Source organism: Triticum aestivum, chromosome 7D, assembly GCF_018294505.1.
Source record: "Triticum aestivum cultivar Chinese Spring chromosome 7D, IWGSC CS RefSeq v2.1, whole genome shotgun sequence".
In the NCBI taxonomy this organism is placed as follows: Eukaryota; Viridiplantae; Streptophyta; class Magnoliopsida; order Poales; family Poaceae; genus Triticum; species Triticum aestivum.
The window spans coordinates 80,158,179-80,178,221 of NC_057814.1; positions in this window are offsets into that span (position 1 = coordinate 80,158,179).

Genomic DNA, 20,043 nt, shown 5'->3' on the forward strand with positions numbered 1-20,043 from the left:
CATGAAGGCTATGTTGATTTGTTTCAACTACATGTGTGAACATGTGCCAAGTCAAGTCACTTGAATCATTCAAAGGAGGATACCACCCCATCATACCACATCATGTAGCGACCAGACCTCAAATGGCCTGTGCTGCTGTGCACCAGTGTCATCCCTGGATCAGTAATGCTGACACGCACAGTACAAATGGAGGATTTATAACAGAGTAGCAATCACACACTTATTACATCGAATATCTCCAAAGAGATTAAGTATGATAAACATGGCTTAAGGCCATCTAATAACGATAACAGCGGAAGACTTGGAAGATAAGTGAGTCCATCAACTCCAGCGGCATCACTGAGTATAAGACCACGACCTAAGGCACCTTACTCGTCGTCTGAAAAGTCTGCAACATGAAACGTTGCAGCCCGAAAACGGGTCAGCACATAGAATATGCTGGCAAAGTAACACATAGAGAGCAATGAACAATGATAATGCTATACTATATGCATATATGGCTGGTGGAAAGCTCTATGGTTACAGTTTTGCGAAAAGCCAATTTTGTCCTACTTCAAAAGGAATAAATTTTATTTAACTATCATGGTGGTTGAAACATTGAGAAGGTACCTCCAACTCAATCCCAATTAAGTGTCATCATTAACCCAACAAAATTAATTATAAGTATCACGGTGATGAGATTCAAATGATAATCCAAGTACTAGATACTCAAGTTGTCCATAACCGGGGACACGGCTAATCATGATCAGTTTGTACACTCTGCAGAGGTTTGTGCACTTTTCCCCACAAGACTCGATCTCCTCCGCTTGATTCTCGCACTGCATGATGTTTGAGAAACGGATGACCGAGACACAGTCTTTCAGAAACAATCACTCTTTACTCTGGATGGACCGGTACACCTACTTTCCCCTACATCTGCTAGTCCACCTCTTCAAGAGATCCTGTAACCTACTCAGCTATGCTAGAGCCCATAATAGCTTGTGGCTGCACACGGAAGTTTCTAGCATGAATAATCTTATGATCCCTTTGAGCCTGGGTGGCGGACCTTATACATACAGGCAACACTGGGTTCTCCAGGTGCCTCAATCCACCCAGATGTGAGTTTTAGTTGCCACCTTAAGTTGAACCATTAATAAACATCTCACATCTGTCATGAATTTCACTCAAACCCAATCCACGTCTACGAGCATAGCATGGCAATAATAATAGCAACGTAGAAGTAACTCCCAAGGGTTTGATAATAAAACAGGTAATAGGTACTACCTCAACTACTTCCCAATACCCACAGTTTATTAGATCCTAATCATGCAATGTGTTTGAGGAATAGATCTAATGCAATAAAAACTGGTTATGAACGGGGTATGATCAAAGTGTTACTTGCCTTGCTGATGATCCGCAAAACCTAGCGATTCGAAGTAACAAGCGGCACACTCCGGGTACTCTATCGCAAACAAACAAGCATACAATCAGTACTCAACTAATGCACAGGTAAAACTCGAATGAAAGATCCAACCAGAAAGTTCAACTTAAGAACTCCGGTTTGCAAAAAAAATCAACTCGAAAGAAGCAACGAAAGTCAAACGGCGAAAGAAAGAAACTTCGTTTGCTAATCTGGATCTAGGTCAAATTTTACTGTAGCAAAAACTTGTTTGAGTAGATTAATCGGAAAGAGAATTTCGAGACGAAACTCTAGGCGCTTGAATCGCCTGATTCCGATAAACGAGCGAGAAGTTAAACAGATTCGAAAATTCGATCAGAAATCGAATCTGAGAAAATAACGAGAAAATCCGTCGAAAAAGAAAAACGGACGAACGGTTAAATAACGGACGTTCGTTAATAGAGAAAAACCGACGAACGCGTTCGTTAAAACAAACGGTTCGGTGAACGCTCGTAGAATAAGAAAACCGAAAAAAACCGATCTAGGGTTTTTTTTTAAATAAGAAAAAAAACCGGTCAACGGCGGAACGGCCGGCGGCAGTACCTCGACGGGGCTCCGGCGTCGAGGGGCTCCGGCGGCGGGGCTCGGCGCTCGGGGGGGGGGAGCGGCCGCGGCGGCTCCGGCGAGGGGGCGGCGGGGCGGCAGCAAACGGCGGCGGCGGCTGCGCGTGCGGGCGGCGACGGCGGCGGCGAGTGCGGCGGCGGCGCGGGTTGAGGGGAAGAGAGAAGAGGGGGGCTATTTATGGAAGGGGGGGAGAGGTGGCGGCTTGGGGGAGGGGGCACCGGGCGGCGTGCGGCGGCGGGAGTCCGGCGGCGGCTCGGCGTCGTGGGGAGAGAGGAGAGCGCGGGCCGGCCGGCCGGTGTTCGGCTGGGCTTCGGCCCAGTCGGACGTCGCGCGTTTTTTTTTTAAAAAAGTTCCGCGGAAAATATTGCGTAGGAAAATAAATAAAAATCAGAAAAATATGAAATAAATTTTCCCCGTCTAGTTAGAAAATCTAGAATAGGGTGAACATTTTTAAAAATCAAAAATAAATATTTTGAAAACATGCATATTTTTAATGCAATAAAAATTGCAAATAAAATTCAAATAAATTCCAAATAATGATTTTAACATTTTTCCTCCAGTATTTCAAATGTTTTGGAGAAGTCATATTTTCTCCTCTCGTTTATTTTAAAAAAAATGAAATATTTTTCCGGAGAGAAAATAATTAAAACCACAATCCTCGTTTGAAAATCAAATTTGAAAATTCGAGAAAATCCCCAACTCTCTCCGAGGGTCCTTGAGTTGCTTAGGATTCTCGAGGATTTGTCAAAATGCAACAAAACATGTTATGCAAATGATGATCTATGTATAACATTCCAAATTGGAAATTTGGGATGTTACACATCACAACCATTTTAATAGCATGTTGGCACGCAAGGTAAACCATTATAAGCTCCTAGCTAATGAAGCATGGCATAAGCAATTATAATCTCTAATTGTCATTGCAAACATGTTTATTCATAATAGGCTGAATCAGGAACGATGAACTAATCATATTTACAAAAACAAGAGAGGTCGAGTTCATACCAGCTTCTCTCATCTCAATCATTTCATCATATATCGTCATTATTGCCTTTCACTTGCACGACCGAACGATGTGTATAATAATAATAGTGCACGTGTATTGGACTAAGCTGGAATCTGCAAGCATTCAATAAACAAGAGAAGACAAGGCAATATGGGCTCTTGGTTAAATCAACAATAATGCATAAGAGCCACTTCAACAATTTCATTATGGTCTTCTCCTATCGACCCCCAAAGAAAAGAAAAGAAATAAAACTATTTACACGGGAAAGCTCCCAACAAGCAAAAGAAGAACAGGAAATATTTTTGGGTTTTCTTTTAATTATTACTACTATAGGCAAGAAAGTAAAGTAGCTAAATGCTACAACTAATTTTTTTGGTTTTTCTTAAAGTTTTTCAAACACACAAGAAGAAAGCAAGAAAAATAAAATAAACTAGCATGGATAGTACAATGAAAGAGTATGAGCACCGACAACTAGCAATGAGTGTGTAAACATAAATGTAATGTCGGTGAGAGATACATACTCCCCCAAGCTTAGGCTTTTGGCCTAAGTTGGTCTATTGCCACGGCTGGCCTGGCGGATATCCAAAGTTATAGTTGGGGTCGTACTGAGATGCAGCAGTTATTGCATCATGGGCTGCAGCCTGGAGGCGAGCTATCTCAGCCCTCCTCTCGTACTCGTTTGCCTCCTCCCTGGTTATGAAATATCTCCCCTTCGCCTGAAAGTCAAAAAAAGTAGGAGCAGGGAGAGAGACGTGATAGGTGCGTCGTCTGTCAAAGATTAGTCGGTACTGGAGGAACTGATCGTTCCTCTCAACAAAACAATGACGAACCATAGCCTCATAATCTAAATAAATAGGAGGCAACTCAATATCATACTCACGTATGGGTATATTAAGAAAATTAGCTAAACGGGTTGCATAAATTCCACCAAAGAAATCTCCATTAAATCTATTTTTATGCAACCTACGTGCAACAATGGCTCCCAAATTATAATGTTTATCTCCTAATACAGCACTCCTGAGAACACTGAGGTCGGGGACACACATGTGACATGCTTCATCCTTACCATTTATGCACCTACCTATGAAGAGAGCAAAATAATGTATAGCAGGAAAATGAATGCTCCCTATGGTAGCTTGTGCTATGTCTCTAGATTCCCCCACAGTTATACTAGTAAGAAAATCTCTAAATTCAGATTTGCGAGGTTCACTAGGACTACCCCATTGTGGAAGTTTGCAAGCAGTATTAAAATCCTCTAAGTCCATAGTATAAGAATTTTCATAAAGATCAAACAGGACAGTTTGAGAATTGCATGACGATGAAAATTCAAACCTCCTCACAAAGGAATCAGTGAGATAGTGGTACTGACGGCACTTATCTGCCTTGAAGCTCACAAGATCAGCGTTACGCACATATGCGTTAAATTCTTCCTTGATTCATGCTCGATCCATGAAGTCCTCTGAAGGCCATTCACAAGCCCGCACTTGAGCGTCCCTTGGTGGTTCATTGTCGGCATCGCGCATTGCGAGCCTGGGTCCTTGCTTCCTTGAAGGGCCACCTTGGTACATTTTCCTAAACATATTTCTTCCTCTGAAAAATTTCTGAAAATTTTAGTAACTTCAAATAAAAGTGAACCAAACTCAACAAAATTGATAGCAACTACTCCCACAAGTGCCTAGAGACTATATCATGCATCAGAACTACTTGGAACCATATAAATTTGACATGCAAGCTCAAGAACATGGTCACCTAGGCAGCACAATTTTACAATGAATAAAGCACTAGAACAAAAACTAATTGGAACATTGGAGGAGTCACATACCAGGGAACAATCCCCCAAAGCAGTTTTGTGAGAGGTGCTTTGAGCAAGGAGATCGAAAATCGCAGCAAAATGACCTAGAACTCATGCTTGAGCGGGTTGGTGATTTTTTGGGAGGAAGAAGGAGTGTGGGGGTGCAAGAATAAGTGGAGGGGAGCCACCATGGGCCCATGAGGCAGGGGGCGCGCCCAGGGGGGTGGGCGCGCCCTGGACCCTCGTGGCCAGGTGCTTGCTCCCCCTGCTGTGTTCTCAGTGCCAGATATTCTCAAATATTCCAGAAAAAGTCATATTTCAATTTCGGGGCATTTGGAGAACTTTTATTTTCGGGGTATTTTTTATTGCATGGATAATTCAGAAAACTAACAGAATATACTATTTTTTTGCTTTATTTCAACTAAATAACAGAAAGTAAAAGGAGGGTATAGAAGGTTGTGCTTTCTAACTTCATCCATCTCATGCTCATCAAAAGGAATCTACTAACAAGGTTGATCAAGTCTTGTTAACAAACTCATTCCGAATAACATGGAACCGGAGAAATTTTGAATAACACTATGTTACCTCAACGGGGATATGCACATCCCCAATAATAAGAATATCATATTTCTTCTTGACAGTAGGAAGAGGAAATTCAAAACCTCCAAAAATAATCGATGGAATTTTTCCAATAGAGTTGATACTATGAACTTGAGGTTGTTTCCTCGGAAAGTGTACCGTATGCTCATTACCATTAACATGAAAAGTGACATTGCCTTTGTTGCAATCAATAACAGCCCCTGCAGTATTCAAAAAGGGTCTTCCAAGAATAATAGACATACTATCGTCCTCAGGAATATCAAGAATAACAAAGTCTGTTAAAATAGTAATATTTGCTACCACAACAGGCACATCCTCACAAATACCGATAGGTATAGCAGTTGATTTATCAGCCATTTGCAAAGATATTTCAGTAGGTGTCAACTTATTCAAATCAAGTCTACGATATAAAGAGAGAGGCATAACACTAACACCGGCTCCAAGATCACATAAGGCAGTTCTAACATAATTTCTTTTAATGGAGCATGGTATAGTGGGTACTCCTGGATCTCCTAACTTCTTTGGTATTCCACCCTTAAAAGTATAATTAGCAAGCATGATGGAAATTTCAGCTTCCGGTATCTTCCTTTTATTTGTAACAATTTCTTTCATGTACTTAGCATAAGGATTCATTTTGAGCATATCAGTCAAACGCATACGCAAGAAGATAGGTCTAATCATTTCAGCAAAGCGCTCAAAATCCTCATCATCCTTTTTCTTGGATGGTTTAGGAGGAAAGGGCATGGGTTTCTGAACCCAAGGTTCTCTTTCCTTACCGTGTTTCCTAGCAACAAAGTCTCTCTTATCATAACATTGATTCTTTGATTGTGGGTTATCAAGATCAACAGCAGGTTCAACTTCTACATCATTATCATTGCTAGCTTGAGCATCAACATGAACATCATCATTAACATTATCACTAGGTTCATGTTCATCACCAGATTGTGTTTTAGCATCAGAAATAGAAATATCATTGGGATTCTCAGGTGTGTCTACAATAGGTTCACTAGAAGCATGCAAAGTCCTATCATTTTTCTTTTTCTTCTTTTTAGAAGGACTAGGTGCATCAATATTATTTCTCTGAGAGTCCTGCTCAATTCTCTTAGGATGGCCTTCAGGATACAAAGATTCCTGAGTCATTTTACCAGTTCTAGTAGCCACTCTAACAACAAAGTCATTATTCTTACTATTCAATTCATTGAGCAAATCATTCTGAGCTTTAAGTACTTGTTCTACTTGAGTGGTAACCATAGAAGCATGTTTACTAATGAGTTTAAGTTCACCTTTAACTGTAGACATATAATCACTCAAGTATTCGAGCATATCGGAATTGTGTTTCAATTGTCTACCAGTATAAGCATTGAAGTTTTCTTGTTTGACAATAAAATTATCGAACTCATCTAAGCATTGGCTAGCAGACTTATAACGAGGAATATCACCTTCATCAAATCTATAGAGAGAATTTACCTTTACTACCTGTGTCGGGTTATCAAGACCATGTGTTTCTTCAATAGGTGATGGATTAAAACCATGTATTTCTTCAACAGGCGGTAAATTAAGACCATGTATTTCTTCAACAGGAGGTAAATTCTTAACATCTTCAGCTTTTATACCTTTTTATTTCATAGATTTCTTTGCCTCTTACATACCTTCAGGACTGAGAAATATAACACCCCTTTTCTTCGGAGTTGGCTTAGGAGTTGGTTCAGGAAGTGTCCAATTATTTTCATTAGTCAACATATTATTCAATAGAATTTCAGCTTCATCTGGTGTTCTTTCCCTGAAAACAGAACCAGCACAACTATCCAGGTGGTCTCTGGAAGCATCGGTTAGTCCATTATAAAAGATATCAAGTATTTCATTTTTCTTAAGAGGATGATCAGGCAAAGCATTAAGTAATTGGAGAAGCCTCCCCCAAGCTTGTGGGAGTCTCTGTTCTTCAATTTGCACAAAATTATATATTTCCCTTAAATCAGCTTGTTTCTTATGAGCAGGGAAATATTTAGCAGACAAGTAATAAATCATATCCCGGGGACTACGCACACAACCAAGATCAAGAGAATTAAACCATATCTTAGCATCACCCTTAAATGAGAACGGAAATATTTTAAGGATATAGTAATAGCGAGTTTTCTCATCATTAGTGAATAGGGTGGCTATATCATTTAATTTAGTAAGATGTGCCACAACAGTTTCAGATTCATAGCCATAGAAAGGATCAGATTCCACCAAAGTAATTATATCAGGGTCGACAGAGAATTCATAATCCTTATCAGTAACAAAGATAGGTGAAGTAGCATAAGCAGGATCATATTTCATTCTAGCATTCAGAGTTTTTTGTTTCAGCTTAGCTAATAATTTCTTAAGATCACTTCTATCATTGCAAGCAAGAAAGTTTCTAGCAGTTTCTTCATCCATAACATAGCCCTCAGGCACAACAGGCAATTCATATTTAGGGGGAGAATCTTCATCATCACTTTCATCAAATATTAGCAGTTTCAATAATTTCATTCTCTCTAGCCCTAGCAAGTTGTTCATCAAGAAATTCACCAAGTGGCACAGTAGTATCAAGCATAGAAGTAGTTTCATCATAAGTATCATGCATAGCAGAAGTGGCATCATCAATAACATGCGACATATCAGAATTAATAGCAGAAGCAGGTTTAGGTGTCGCAAGCTTACTCAAAACAGAAGGTGAATCAAGTGCAGAGCTAGATGGCAGTTCCTTACCTCCCCTCGAAGTTGAGGGATAAATTTTTGTTTTCGCGTCTTTCAAGTTCTTCATAGTGACCAGCAGATATAAATCCCAAGTGACTCAAAGAATAGAGCTATGCTCCCCGGCAACCGCACCAGAAAATAGTCTTGATAACCCAAAAGTATAGGGGATCGCAACAGTTTTTGAGGGTAGAGTATTCAACCCAAATTTATTGATTCGACACAAGGGGAGCCAAAGAATATTCTCAAGTATTAGCAACTGAGTTGTCAATTCAGCCACACCTGGATAACTTAATATCTATAGCAAAGTATTTAGTAGCAAAGTAATATGGAAGTAACGGTAAGAGTGGCAAAAGTAACAGTGATAGTTTTGTAGTGATTGTAACAGTAGAAACAGAAAAGTAAATAAGCGAAGAACAGTATGTGAAAAGCCCGTAGGCATTGGATCGGTGATGGAGAATTATGCCGGATGTGGTTCATCATGTAACAGTCATAACATAGGATGACACAGAACTAGCTCCAATTCATCAATGTAATGTAGGCATGTATTCCGAATATAGTCATACGTGCTTATGGAAAAGAACTTGCATGACATCTTTTGTCCTACCATCCCGTGGCAGCGGGGTCCTAGGGAAACTAAGGGATATTAAGGCCTCCTTTTAATAGAGTACCGGACCAAAGCATTAACACATAGTGAATACATGAACTCCTCAAACTATGGTCATCACCGGGAGTGGTCCCGATTATTGTCACTTCGGGTTGCCGGATCATAACACATAGTAGGTGACTATAGACTTGCAAGATAGGGTCAAGAACTCACATATATTCATGAAAACATAATAGGTTCAGATCTGAAATCATGGCACTCGGGCCCTAGTGACAAGCATTAAGCATAGCAAAGTCATAGCAACATCAATCTCAGAACATAGTGGATACTAGGGATCAAACCCTAACAAAACTAACTCGGTTACATGATAAATCTCATCCAACCCATCACCGTCCAGCAAGCCTACAATGGAATTACTCACGCACGGCGGTGAGCATCATGAAATCGGTGATGGAGGATGGTTGATGATGACGACGGCGACGGATTCCCCTCTCTGGAGCCCCGAACGGACTCCAGATCAGCCCTCCCGAGAGAGTTTAGGGCTTGGCGGCGGCTCCGTATCGTAAAACGCGATGAATCTTTCTCTCTGATTTTTTTCCCTGAACACGAATATATGGAGTTGGAGTTGAGGTCGGTGGCGCTCCAGGGGGCGCGCCCCCCACCCTCGTGGAAAGGGTGTGGGTGTTTGGAATCGTAGCATAATTTTAAAATTTTCCTACGCTCACCAAGATGCATCTATGGAGTATACTAGCAACGAGGGAAAGGAGTGCATCTACATACCCTTGTAGATCGCGAGCGGAAGCGTTCCAATGAACGTGGATGACGGAGTCGTACTCGCCGTGATCCAAATCACCGATGACCGAGTGCCGAACGGACGGCACCTCCGCGTTCAACACACGTACGGTGCAGCGACGTCTCCTCCTTCTTGATCCAGCAAGGGGGAAGGAGAGGTTGATGGAGATCCAGCAGCACGACGGTGTGGTGGTGGATGCAGCGGGATGTCGGCAGGGCTTCGCCGAGCTTATACGAGAGAGAGAGGTGTTGCAGGGGAGGAGGGAGGCGCCCAAGGCTGAGATCTTCTGCCCTCCCTCCCCCCCCCTTTATATAGGCCCCCTTGGGAGGGGGGCGCCGGCCAAACCCATCTAGGGTGGGGGCGGCGGCCAAGGGGGGGTGCCTTGCCCCCCAAGGCAAGTGGGAAGCCCCCCCACCCTAGGGTTCCCAACCCTAGGCGCATGGGGGAGGCCCATGGGGGGCGCCCAGCCCACTAGGGGCTGGTTCCCTTCCCACTTCAGCCCACGGGGCCCTCTGGGATAGGTGGCCCCACCCGGTGGACCCCCGGGACCCTTCCGGTGGTCCCGGTACAATACCGGTAACCCCCGAAACTTTCCCGGTGGCCGAAACTTGACTTCCTATATATAATTCTTCACCTCCGGACCATTCCGGAACCTCTCGTGACGTCCGGGATCTCATCTGGGACTCCGAACAACTTTCGGGTTTCCACATACACATATCTCTACAACCCTAGCGTCAACGAACCTTAAGTGTGTAGACCCTACGGGTTCGGGAGACATGCAGACATGACCGAGACGCCTCTCTGGTCAATAACCAACAGCGGGATCTGGATACCCATGTTGGCTCCCACATGTTCCACGATGATCTCATCGGATGAACCACGGTGTCGAGGATTCAATCAATCCCGTATACAATTCCCTTTGTCAATCGGTATGTTACTTGCCCGAGATTCGATCGTCGGTATCCCAATACCTTGTTCAATCTCGTTACCGGCAAGTCTCTTTACTCGTATCGCAATGCATGATCCCCTGACTAACGCCTTAGTCACATAGAGCTCATTATGATGATGCATTACCGAGTGGGCCCAGAGATACCTCTCCGTCACACGGAGTGACAAATCCCAGTCTCGATCCGTGCCAACCCAACAGACACTTTCGGAGATACCCGTAGTGCACCTTTATAGTCACCCAGTTACGTTGTGACGTTTGGCACACCCAAAGCACTCCTACGGTATCCGGGAGTTGCACGATCTCATGGTCTAAGGAAAAGATACTTGACATTGGAAAAGCTCTAGCAAACGAAACTACACGATCTTTTATGCTATGCTTAGGATTGGGTCCTGTCCATCACATCATTCTCCTAATGATGTGATCCCGTTATCAATGACATCCAATGTCCATAGTCAGGAAACCATGACTATCTGTTGATCAATGAGCTAGTCAACTAGAGGCTTACTAGGGACACGTTGTGGTCTATGTATTCACACATGTATTACGATTTCCGGACAATACAATTATAGCATGAATAATAGACAATTACCATGAACAAAGAAATATAATAATAATCATTTATTATTGCCTCTAGGGCATATTTCCAACAGTCTCCCACTTGCACTAGAGTCAATAATCTAGTTACATTGTGATGAATCAAACACCCATTGCGTCCTGGTGTTGATCATGTTTTGCTCTAGGGAGAGGTTTAGTCAACGGATCTGCTACAGTCAGGTCCGTATGTACTTTACAAATATCTATGTCTCCATTTTGAACACTTTCACGAATGGAGTTGAAGCGACGCTTGATATGCCTGGTCTTCCTCTGAAACCTGGGCTCCTTCGCAAGGGCAATGGCTCCAGTGTTGTCACAGAAGAGAGTCATCGGGCCCGACGCATTGGGAATCACCCCTAGGTCGGTAATGAACTCCTTCATCCAGACTGCTTCCTGTGCTGCCTCCGAGGCTGCCATGTACTCCGCTTCACATGTAGATCCCGCCACGACGCTTTGTGTGACGCCCCCGATTTGACCGTACACTAATCATGCACGCAAATGTGTACGATCAAGATCAGGGACTCACGGGAAGATATCACAACACAACTCTAAAACATAAATAAGTCATACAAGCATCATAATACAAGCCAGGGGCCTCGAGGGCTCGAATACAAGTGCTCGATCATAGACGAGTCAGCGGAAGCAACAATATCTGAGTACAGACATAAGTTAAACAAGTTTGCCTTAAGAAGGCTAGCACAAAAGTAGCAACGATCGAAAAGGCAAGGCCTCCTGCCTGGGACCTCCTAACTACTCCTGGTCGTCGTCAGCGGCCTGCACGTAGTAGTAGGCACCTCCAGTGTCATAGGTGTCGTCGTCGACGGTGGCGTCTGGCTCCTGGACTCCAGCATCTGGTTGCGACAAACCGGTATAGAAAGGGGAAAAGAGGGAGAAAAGCAACCGTGAGTACTCATCCAAAGTACTCGCAAGCAAGGAGCTACACTACATATGCATGGGTATATGTGTAAAGGGGCATATCAGTGGACTGAACTGCAGAATGCCAGAATAAAAGGGGGATAGCTAGTCCTGTCGAAGACTACGCTTCTGGACATCTCCATCTTGCAGCATGTAGAAGAGAGTAGATTGAAGTCCTCCAAGTAGCATCGCATAGCATAATCCTACCCGGCAATCCCCTCCTCGTCGCCCTGTTAGAGAGCAATCACCGGGTTGTATCTGGCACTTGGAAGGGTGTATTTTATTCAGTATCCAGTTCTAGTTGTCATAAGCTCAAGGTACAACTCCGGGTCGTCCTTTTACCGAGGGACACGGCTATTCGAATAGATAAACTTCCCTGCAGGGGTGCACCACATAACCCAACACGCTCGATCCCAGTTGGCCGGACACACTTTTCTGGGTCATGCCCGGCCTCGTAAGATCAACACGTCGCAGCCCCACCTAGGCTCAACAGAGAAGTCAGCACGCCGGTCTAAACCTATGCGCGCAGGGGTCTGGGCCCATCGCCCTATGCACACCTGCACGTTGCGTACGCGGCCGGAAGCAGACCTAGCCCCCTTAATACAAGCGCGAGCTTACGGTCCAATGCGGCGCGCGCCACTCAGTTGCTGACGTCAAAAGAGCTTCGGCTGATACCACGACGTCGGGATACCCATAACTACTCCCACGTAGATGGTTAGTGCGTATAGACCAAATGGCCAGACTCAGATCAAATACCAAGATCTCGTTAAGCGTGTTAAGTATCCGCGAACGCCGACCAGGGCCAGGCCCACCTCTCACCTAGGCGGTCTCAACCTGCCCTGTCGCTCCGCCACAAAGATCCACTTGCGGGTACTCCTACGAGCCGACCCGACTTTAGTCATCACATGTGTCATGTATATAGTATATAAGTATATGCCCGTGATCACCGCCCAGGTGATCACGGCCCGATAGTATAGCACAGCAGACGGACAAGAATGTAGGGCCACTGATGGAAATCTAGCATCCTAGACTAAGCATGTAGGATTGCAGGTAAAGGTAACAACAGTAGTAGCAAGGATAGGCTATGCATCAGAATAGGATATCGGAAAGCAGTAACATGCTACACTACTCTAATGCAAGCAGTATAGAGAAGTATAGGCGATATCTGGTGATCAAGGGGGGGGGGCTTGCCTGGTTGCTCTGGCAAGTAGGAGGGGTCGTCGACTCCGTAGTCGAACTGGGCAGCAGCAGTGTCGGTCTCGTAGTCTACCGGAGAGAAGAGGGGGAAGAAACAGTAAATACAATGCAAACATAAGCATGACGATGCGTGACATGACAATGAGCGGTGCTAGGGGTGTCCTAACGCGACAGTAGGTGGTACCGGTGAAGGGGGGGAACATCCGGGAGGTATTCCCGATGTTTCGCGTTTTCGGACAGACGGACCGGAGGGGGAAAGTTGCTAGTTCGATAGGTTAGGGAGGTGTGGTGGACGAACGGACTGCGTATTTGGATTCGTCTCGTCGTTCTGAGCAACTTTCATATAGAAAACATTTTCATCCGAGTTACGGTTTAAAAGATATGAATTTTCAAAGTTTATTTGAATTTCTGGAATTATTTAATTAACAGAAAAAGGGATATGACGTCAGCATGACGTATGAGTGACGTCAGCGGTCAACAGTCCGGGTTGACTGGTCAAACTGACACGGGGGACCCACCTGTCATAGACAGTGGGTTAACAGAGGATTAACTAATTAGTTTTTTAGTTAATTAACTACTGGGCCCACCTGTCAGTGAGTGATTAGATTAATTAATTATTTTTATTTATAAAACATTTTCTTTTTTTTTAATTTTTGCGGCGGGGCCCGCATGTCAGTGACTGGGCCTGCCCAGTCAGCAGTTGACTGGGTCAACCCAGTCAACTGGGGCCCGTGGGGCCACTGGCAGGGGCACTGGGGGTGGGGCCTGGCCAGCCACGTCGGCGGCCGGCGCCGGCGCAACTCCGGCGACCAAAACAGCGGCGGTCCCTCGCCGGAGTTGGCCGGAATCGCGCTACGGGGCTCGGGGAGGAACGGGGCTAGGCCCATTCGAAAGAACTCGCAGCGCCGCATCCAGTGGTGGCCGGGGCTTCGCCGGACTTGGCCGGAATCGGCACCGGCGAGCGGCGGAGGCGGCGGCGTGCACGGGTGCCCGACGGAAACAGGGCTACGGCAGGCGGTCGAGCAAGCGGAGGGGCTGGGGAGCTTCTACGTGCGGTGGGGAGCGCTGTGGGCTTGAGCCCGTGACCAAAAGGTCACCGGAGACCCGCCGGCGGCGAGCTCCGCGGCGCGGCGTTCGGGCGCGCGTGGGGGAGAAGCTAGGGAGCGTGGGCGAGCTAGCGGAGAGGGGGAGGAGGTAGAGGATCTCACCGCGCGGCGCAAGAAAGGCCCGTGGGTGCTTAGGAGCAGCAGGTCGGCGCCGGGGAAGAAGGGGGTCGCCGGCGTCCGAGGTTGAAGGCGAGCTCGGGGAGGCCGTTGCAGTGGCTCCGAGCTTCGACGGAGAGGCGGAGGGGGTGCAGTCGAGGGCGGCGACGTCGTACGACACGGCGAGGTGGCGAGTGGGGCACGGTGGCCGCGTGAACGACGGGAACGGCGGCGAGCGCGTCGGGCGTGGGGAAGAGGAGAGCGGCGCGGATCCGGGGGAGAGGCGCAGAGGCCGAGGGAGTGAGCGGGGTGAGTGGGAGAGAGGCCCGAGGGAGCGGGGGCCGCTGGCGCCCTTATCCTCTCACGGGGTTCACCGCCGGCGAGGGGGTTCGGCGGCGACCAGCCTCCTGTAGCGACGGGGTCGGGGGAACAGAGAACCGACCGGGGAGGGGGAGTGGGCTGGGCCGGGGTCGCGGCTGCGGCCCAGTTTTGGCCGGGGTTCGGTCCAGACGGGCCACGGGTCCAGTGGGGGGGAAAGGGCTTTTCCTTTTTCTGTTCTGTTTTGTTTTCTGTTTTCCTTTTATTTGCTTATTCCCTTTTCTGTTTTATTTCATTTAAAGCATTTAGGCATTTTATAAAAATGTGTTTTCTCCACCATAATTACCAGTGTAATATTTGGCACCCACTGAACATTTTTGTTTGAGTTTTTGAAAACTTTTATTTTTCACTTTAATTATATTTGAAGTTTGAACTAGGAGTTTGAAAGGAAGGTGATTCAAATGTGATCAAGCCCTGTTTAGCAACATGATTAGCTTAATCACAGGGACTTACTGTAGCATGGTTCTCAGGGTGTTACAAATCTCCTCCACTACAAGAAATCTCGCCCGAGATTTAGGAGGTAGAAGGAAACAGTGCGGGGTATTCTTCGCGCAGACGATCCTCTCGTTCCCAAGTGGCCTCATCTTCAGAATGGTGCGACCACTGGACTTTGAGAAACTTGATCGCCTTCTGACGTGTGCGGCGTTCAGCTTGGTCGAGAATGCGGACCGGTTGCTCCTTATAGGAGAGGTCTTGCTGCAATTCGAGCACTTCGTGATCCACAGCTCGGATTGGATCCTTGAAGCAACGGCGGAGCTGTGACACATGGAACACATCGTGAACCTGAGAAAGGTTCGGCGGTAGTTCCAGTTGGTATGCCACTTTTCCACGCCTTTCGAGAATAGTGAATGGGCCAATATAGCGAGGAGCTAGTTTGCCCTTGATCCCGAAGCGGTGAGCACCCTTCATAGGTGTGACTCGAAGATAAGCCTTTTCGCTAGGTTGATAGACCATGTCTTTATGATGACGGTCATACTGACTCTTCTGACGTGACTGAGCAGTCTTGAGATTCTCGCGAGTAATGCGGACTTGTTCTTCGGCATCTTGGATAATATCCGGACCGAAGAGTGGACGTTCCCCAGTTTCTGACCAGTTCAGAGGGGTTCGGCACTTTCGTCCATATAACACTTCGAAGGGGGCCATCTTCAGACTAGCTTGATAGCTATTATTATAGGAGAACTCAGCATACGGGAGAGATTCCTCCCATTTCTTGCCGAAGGAAATAACGCAAGCTCGAAGCATGTCTTCGAGAACTTGATTGACGCGTTCAACTTGTCCTTGAGATTGAGGATGAAACGCAGTACTGAATGACAGATGAGTTCCCATTGCTTCTTGGAAACTCGCCCAGAATCTTGAAGTGAATAAGCTACCACGGTCTGAACTGATAACCAATGGAATACCGTGGAGTGAAACAATCCTGGACATATAGAGCGTTGCCAACTGGCTAGCAGTGATCGTTTCTTTGACTGCCAGAAAATGTGCAACTTTGGAAAGCCGGTCAATGACGACAAGAATAGCATCATTACCTTTCTGCGATTTGGGAAATCCAGTGACGAAGTCCATCTCAACATGGTCCCATTTCCATTCAGGAATAGAGATACGTTGCAGAGTTCCAGCAGGCCTTTGATGTTCTGCTTTGATACGACGGCAAACGTCACACTCAGCAACATAACGAGCAATGTCTTGCTTCATATTAGACCACCAGAATCTCTGACGGATATCTTGATACATCTTTGTACTACCAGGATGGATACAAAGAGGCGTATCATGAGCTTCTTTCATAACTTCCTGTGTCATATCCAGGTTTTTCTCCGCACATGGCACCACTAGGCGGCCCTTGAAGTATAGGGTGCCATCTTCAGCAATGGTGAAGAATGAGGGCTTTCCTTCTGCGAGGTAGCGCTTAATCTTGTGGGCTTCAGAGTCATACCTCTGTAGCCTTTTGATGCTGTCCTCGAGATCTGGTTTAGCAACTAGGGTATTGAGGGAACCCTGGGTAACGACGTGGAGGTTCACCTTGCCAAATTTCTTAGGAGGGGGAGCGAGTGCACCCGGAGGAACAATATGGAGGTTCAGCTTCCTGAATTCTTCAACAAGCGAGGGCCGAACTTTATGAACCTGGAGGTGGTTGCAGTAAGACTTGCGGCTCAAGGCATCAGCCATTACATTAGCCTTGCCTGGAGTATAGGAAATACCCAAGTCAAAGTCTGCAACGAGCTCCATCCATCTCTGCTGACGGAGGTTCAGATCTGGTTGAGTAAACAGATACTTCAGACTTTGGTGGTCAGTGAAGATCTCGCAACGATTACCGAGAAGGTAATGTCGCCACTGCTTCAGCGCATGAATGACGGCAGCAAGTTCGAGGTCGTGAACTGGGTAGTTCTCTTCGTGAGGGCGCAATTGTCGAGAGGCATAAGCAATCACTCTGCGGTCTTGCATTAGGACACAGCCTAATCCTTGACGGGAAGCGTCGCAGTAAATGACGAAGTCCTTCTTAGTATCAGGTGGAGCTAGAACTGGAGCAGAAGTCAACTTGTCTTTGAGTGCCTGGAAACTTTCCTGACATTTGTCTGTCCATTGGAACTTGACGCCCTTATGCAACAGGTTAGTCAGAGGCCTGGCGATCTTGGAGAAGTTCTCGACAAATCGACGGCAATAGCTGGCGAGACCGAGAAAACTTCTGACTTGCTTAACGTTCTTGGGAGGAGTCCAATCAAGAATAGCCTGAACTCGCTCGGGGTTGACGGCAATACCATCCTTAGAGATGACATGCCCGAGATAGGTTACTTCGGGTAGCCAGAATTCACATTTAGAGAACTTGGCATATAGTTGATGTTCTCGTAGCTTTTCCAGCACAAGTCGAAGATGCTCAGCATGTTCTTCTTCGTTCTTGGAAAATATCAGGATATCATCCAGATAAACCACGACGAACTTGTCGAGGTAATCCATGAATATGTAGTTCATCAGACGAGAGAAGGTGGCTGGAGCATTGGTTAAACCGAAAGACATGACGGTGTACTCGTAAGAACCATAGCGAGTCACGAAGGCGGTCTTTGGGATATCCTCTTCGCGAACACGGATCTGGTGGTAGCCCAACCTCAAGTCGAGCTTAGAGAACACTGACGAACCCGCCAGTTGATCATACAGATCATTGATCCGAGGAAGAGGGTATTTATTCTGAATGGTAGCTTGGTTTATAGGACGGTAGTCTTGAACTAACCGGTTTGTCCCATCCTTCTTCTTGACAAAGAGAGAAGGTGCTCCCCAAGGAGAGCAACTTGGGCGAATGAATCCTTTGCGAAGAGACTTGTCGATTTCCTCCTTAAGCTCAGGGAGTTCATGCGGCGGCATTTTGTAGGGTCGCTTGGCTATAGGAGTGGTGCCTGGTTTCAAGTCGATGATGAATTCGACAGCTCTAGCAGGGGGAATCCCTGGAAGTTCTTCAGGGAAGACGTCGAGGAATTCACGCACGACGGGAATGTTTTCAATGCCCTCGAGTGGTGCAGCGTTCAATGCATTCAATGCATAGAGCCTTGCCTCGGCATTTTGCACCAGATGAGCTTGGTAAGCAATTATTTCATCCGAAGGGTGTAGCAGATGGACGGTTTTAGTGGCGCAAACTATAGAAGCAGTATGCGCTTTCAACCAATCCATACCCAAAATGAGGTCGATGTTAGACGTCTTCAGGATAATGGGAGAGGCATAGAATTCCAGCCCTTCGATTTCTACGGGGACATCGATGCCAACCAAGGAGGTTTGACACTGTCCCACGGGGGTTTTGACCAATATAGAGGTGTTCATCTCCTCGCATTTAACGTCGTGCTTGTATGCAAAATCTTCTGACATGAATGAATGCGATGCACCTGTATCAAATAAAACGGATGCTGGTACTGAATTTACGAGGAGTGTACCCATCATAGTAGCAGGCTGGTCTTGAGCTTCGTTGAGATCAACGTGGTTGGCATGAGCACGACCATAAGGCTTAGCATTGTTGCTGCGGGGCTGGTTGTTACCACGGCCCGTTGCTGGAAGGGCAAGTTGATTCTGATTCTGATGACAATCCCTGGCATGGTGACCTGGCTGTCCACACTTGTAGCACAGACCATTATTGGGAGTGGGAACAGGAGCTTGGGATGGTGGAGCTGGAAGTCTTGACTGCTTAGATGGTGGTGGAGGCAGACGAGGTGCAGCATAGGTCTGCCTTGGGGCAGATGCATTTGGACGGTACATGCTGTTCGGGATCCATATCTTACGCTTCTGTGAGGGCGGGCCCGAAGATGAGCCCGTGTCACGGTTGCGCCTGTGAGAGCTCTGGTATTCCTGCAGACCAGTTTCGACATTGATGGCCTTGTTCACCAAGGTGGCGAAATCAGCAAAGTCATGCACTAGAAGTGCGAGCTTGATGTCAGCTTGAAGGCCATCACGGAACTTCTCCTGTCTGCGTGCATCAGTTGCAATGTCTTCTTCAGCATAGCGGGACAAGTCCAGAAACTCCCGCTGATAAGCTTCGACAGATTTGTTGCCTTGGATGAGGTTGCGGAACTCACGCTTCTTCCGGTCCATGACTCCTTGAGGAATGAAGCGGGCACGGAAAGCTGCTTGGAAGTCTGGCCATGTGATGATTGTTCCAGCTGGCAGAGTACGCCTGTGGCTGTCCCACCATTGAGCTGCGGGTCCCTTCAAGAAGAAGGAAGCAAAGGTGACATAGCTGGCAGGGGCTACATCAGCAGACTCCATCTCATAGGTGATGTCACGGAGCCAGTCATCAGCATCCAGAGGCTGAGTTGAGCTGCGGTAGATGGTTGGGTTGAGGCGTATGAAATCTTGAAGAGTCACTTGGGCTGGCTGCTGGTTCATATTGGGGCGAGGAAACTGAGCCATCATATTCTCCATGAACTGGCGGTTCAGTTCAAGCTGTTGGATCATACCAGTCATGTACTCAGGTGGTGGTGGGGCATCGCCACCACGACCACGACCACCTGGTCTAACCATCCTGCTAATATATAACAGGGGTGGTTCAGCATTGAGAAATATTTGCAAAGACAAGAATCGTTCATGATGAAACATGCATAATGAAAGGAACACGATAGCTACTGCATAGTAGTCGGCATAACTTACAAAAGGGGTCATGCATAGAGTTCAGTACATAGAGTTCAGTATATGGACTAAAACATCATAGGCGGCACACAGGCTCGCGGCGACTGCAACTAATACTACAAGCAAGTCTACATCAGTCCCAAGAGGTACTGTGGAGGTAATCGTAGCCCGACAGCTGGTAGTGAGGCAACGGATA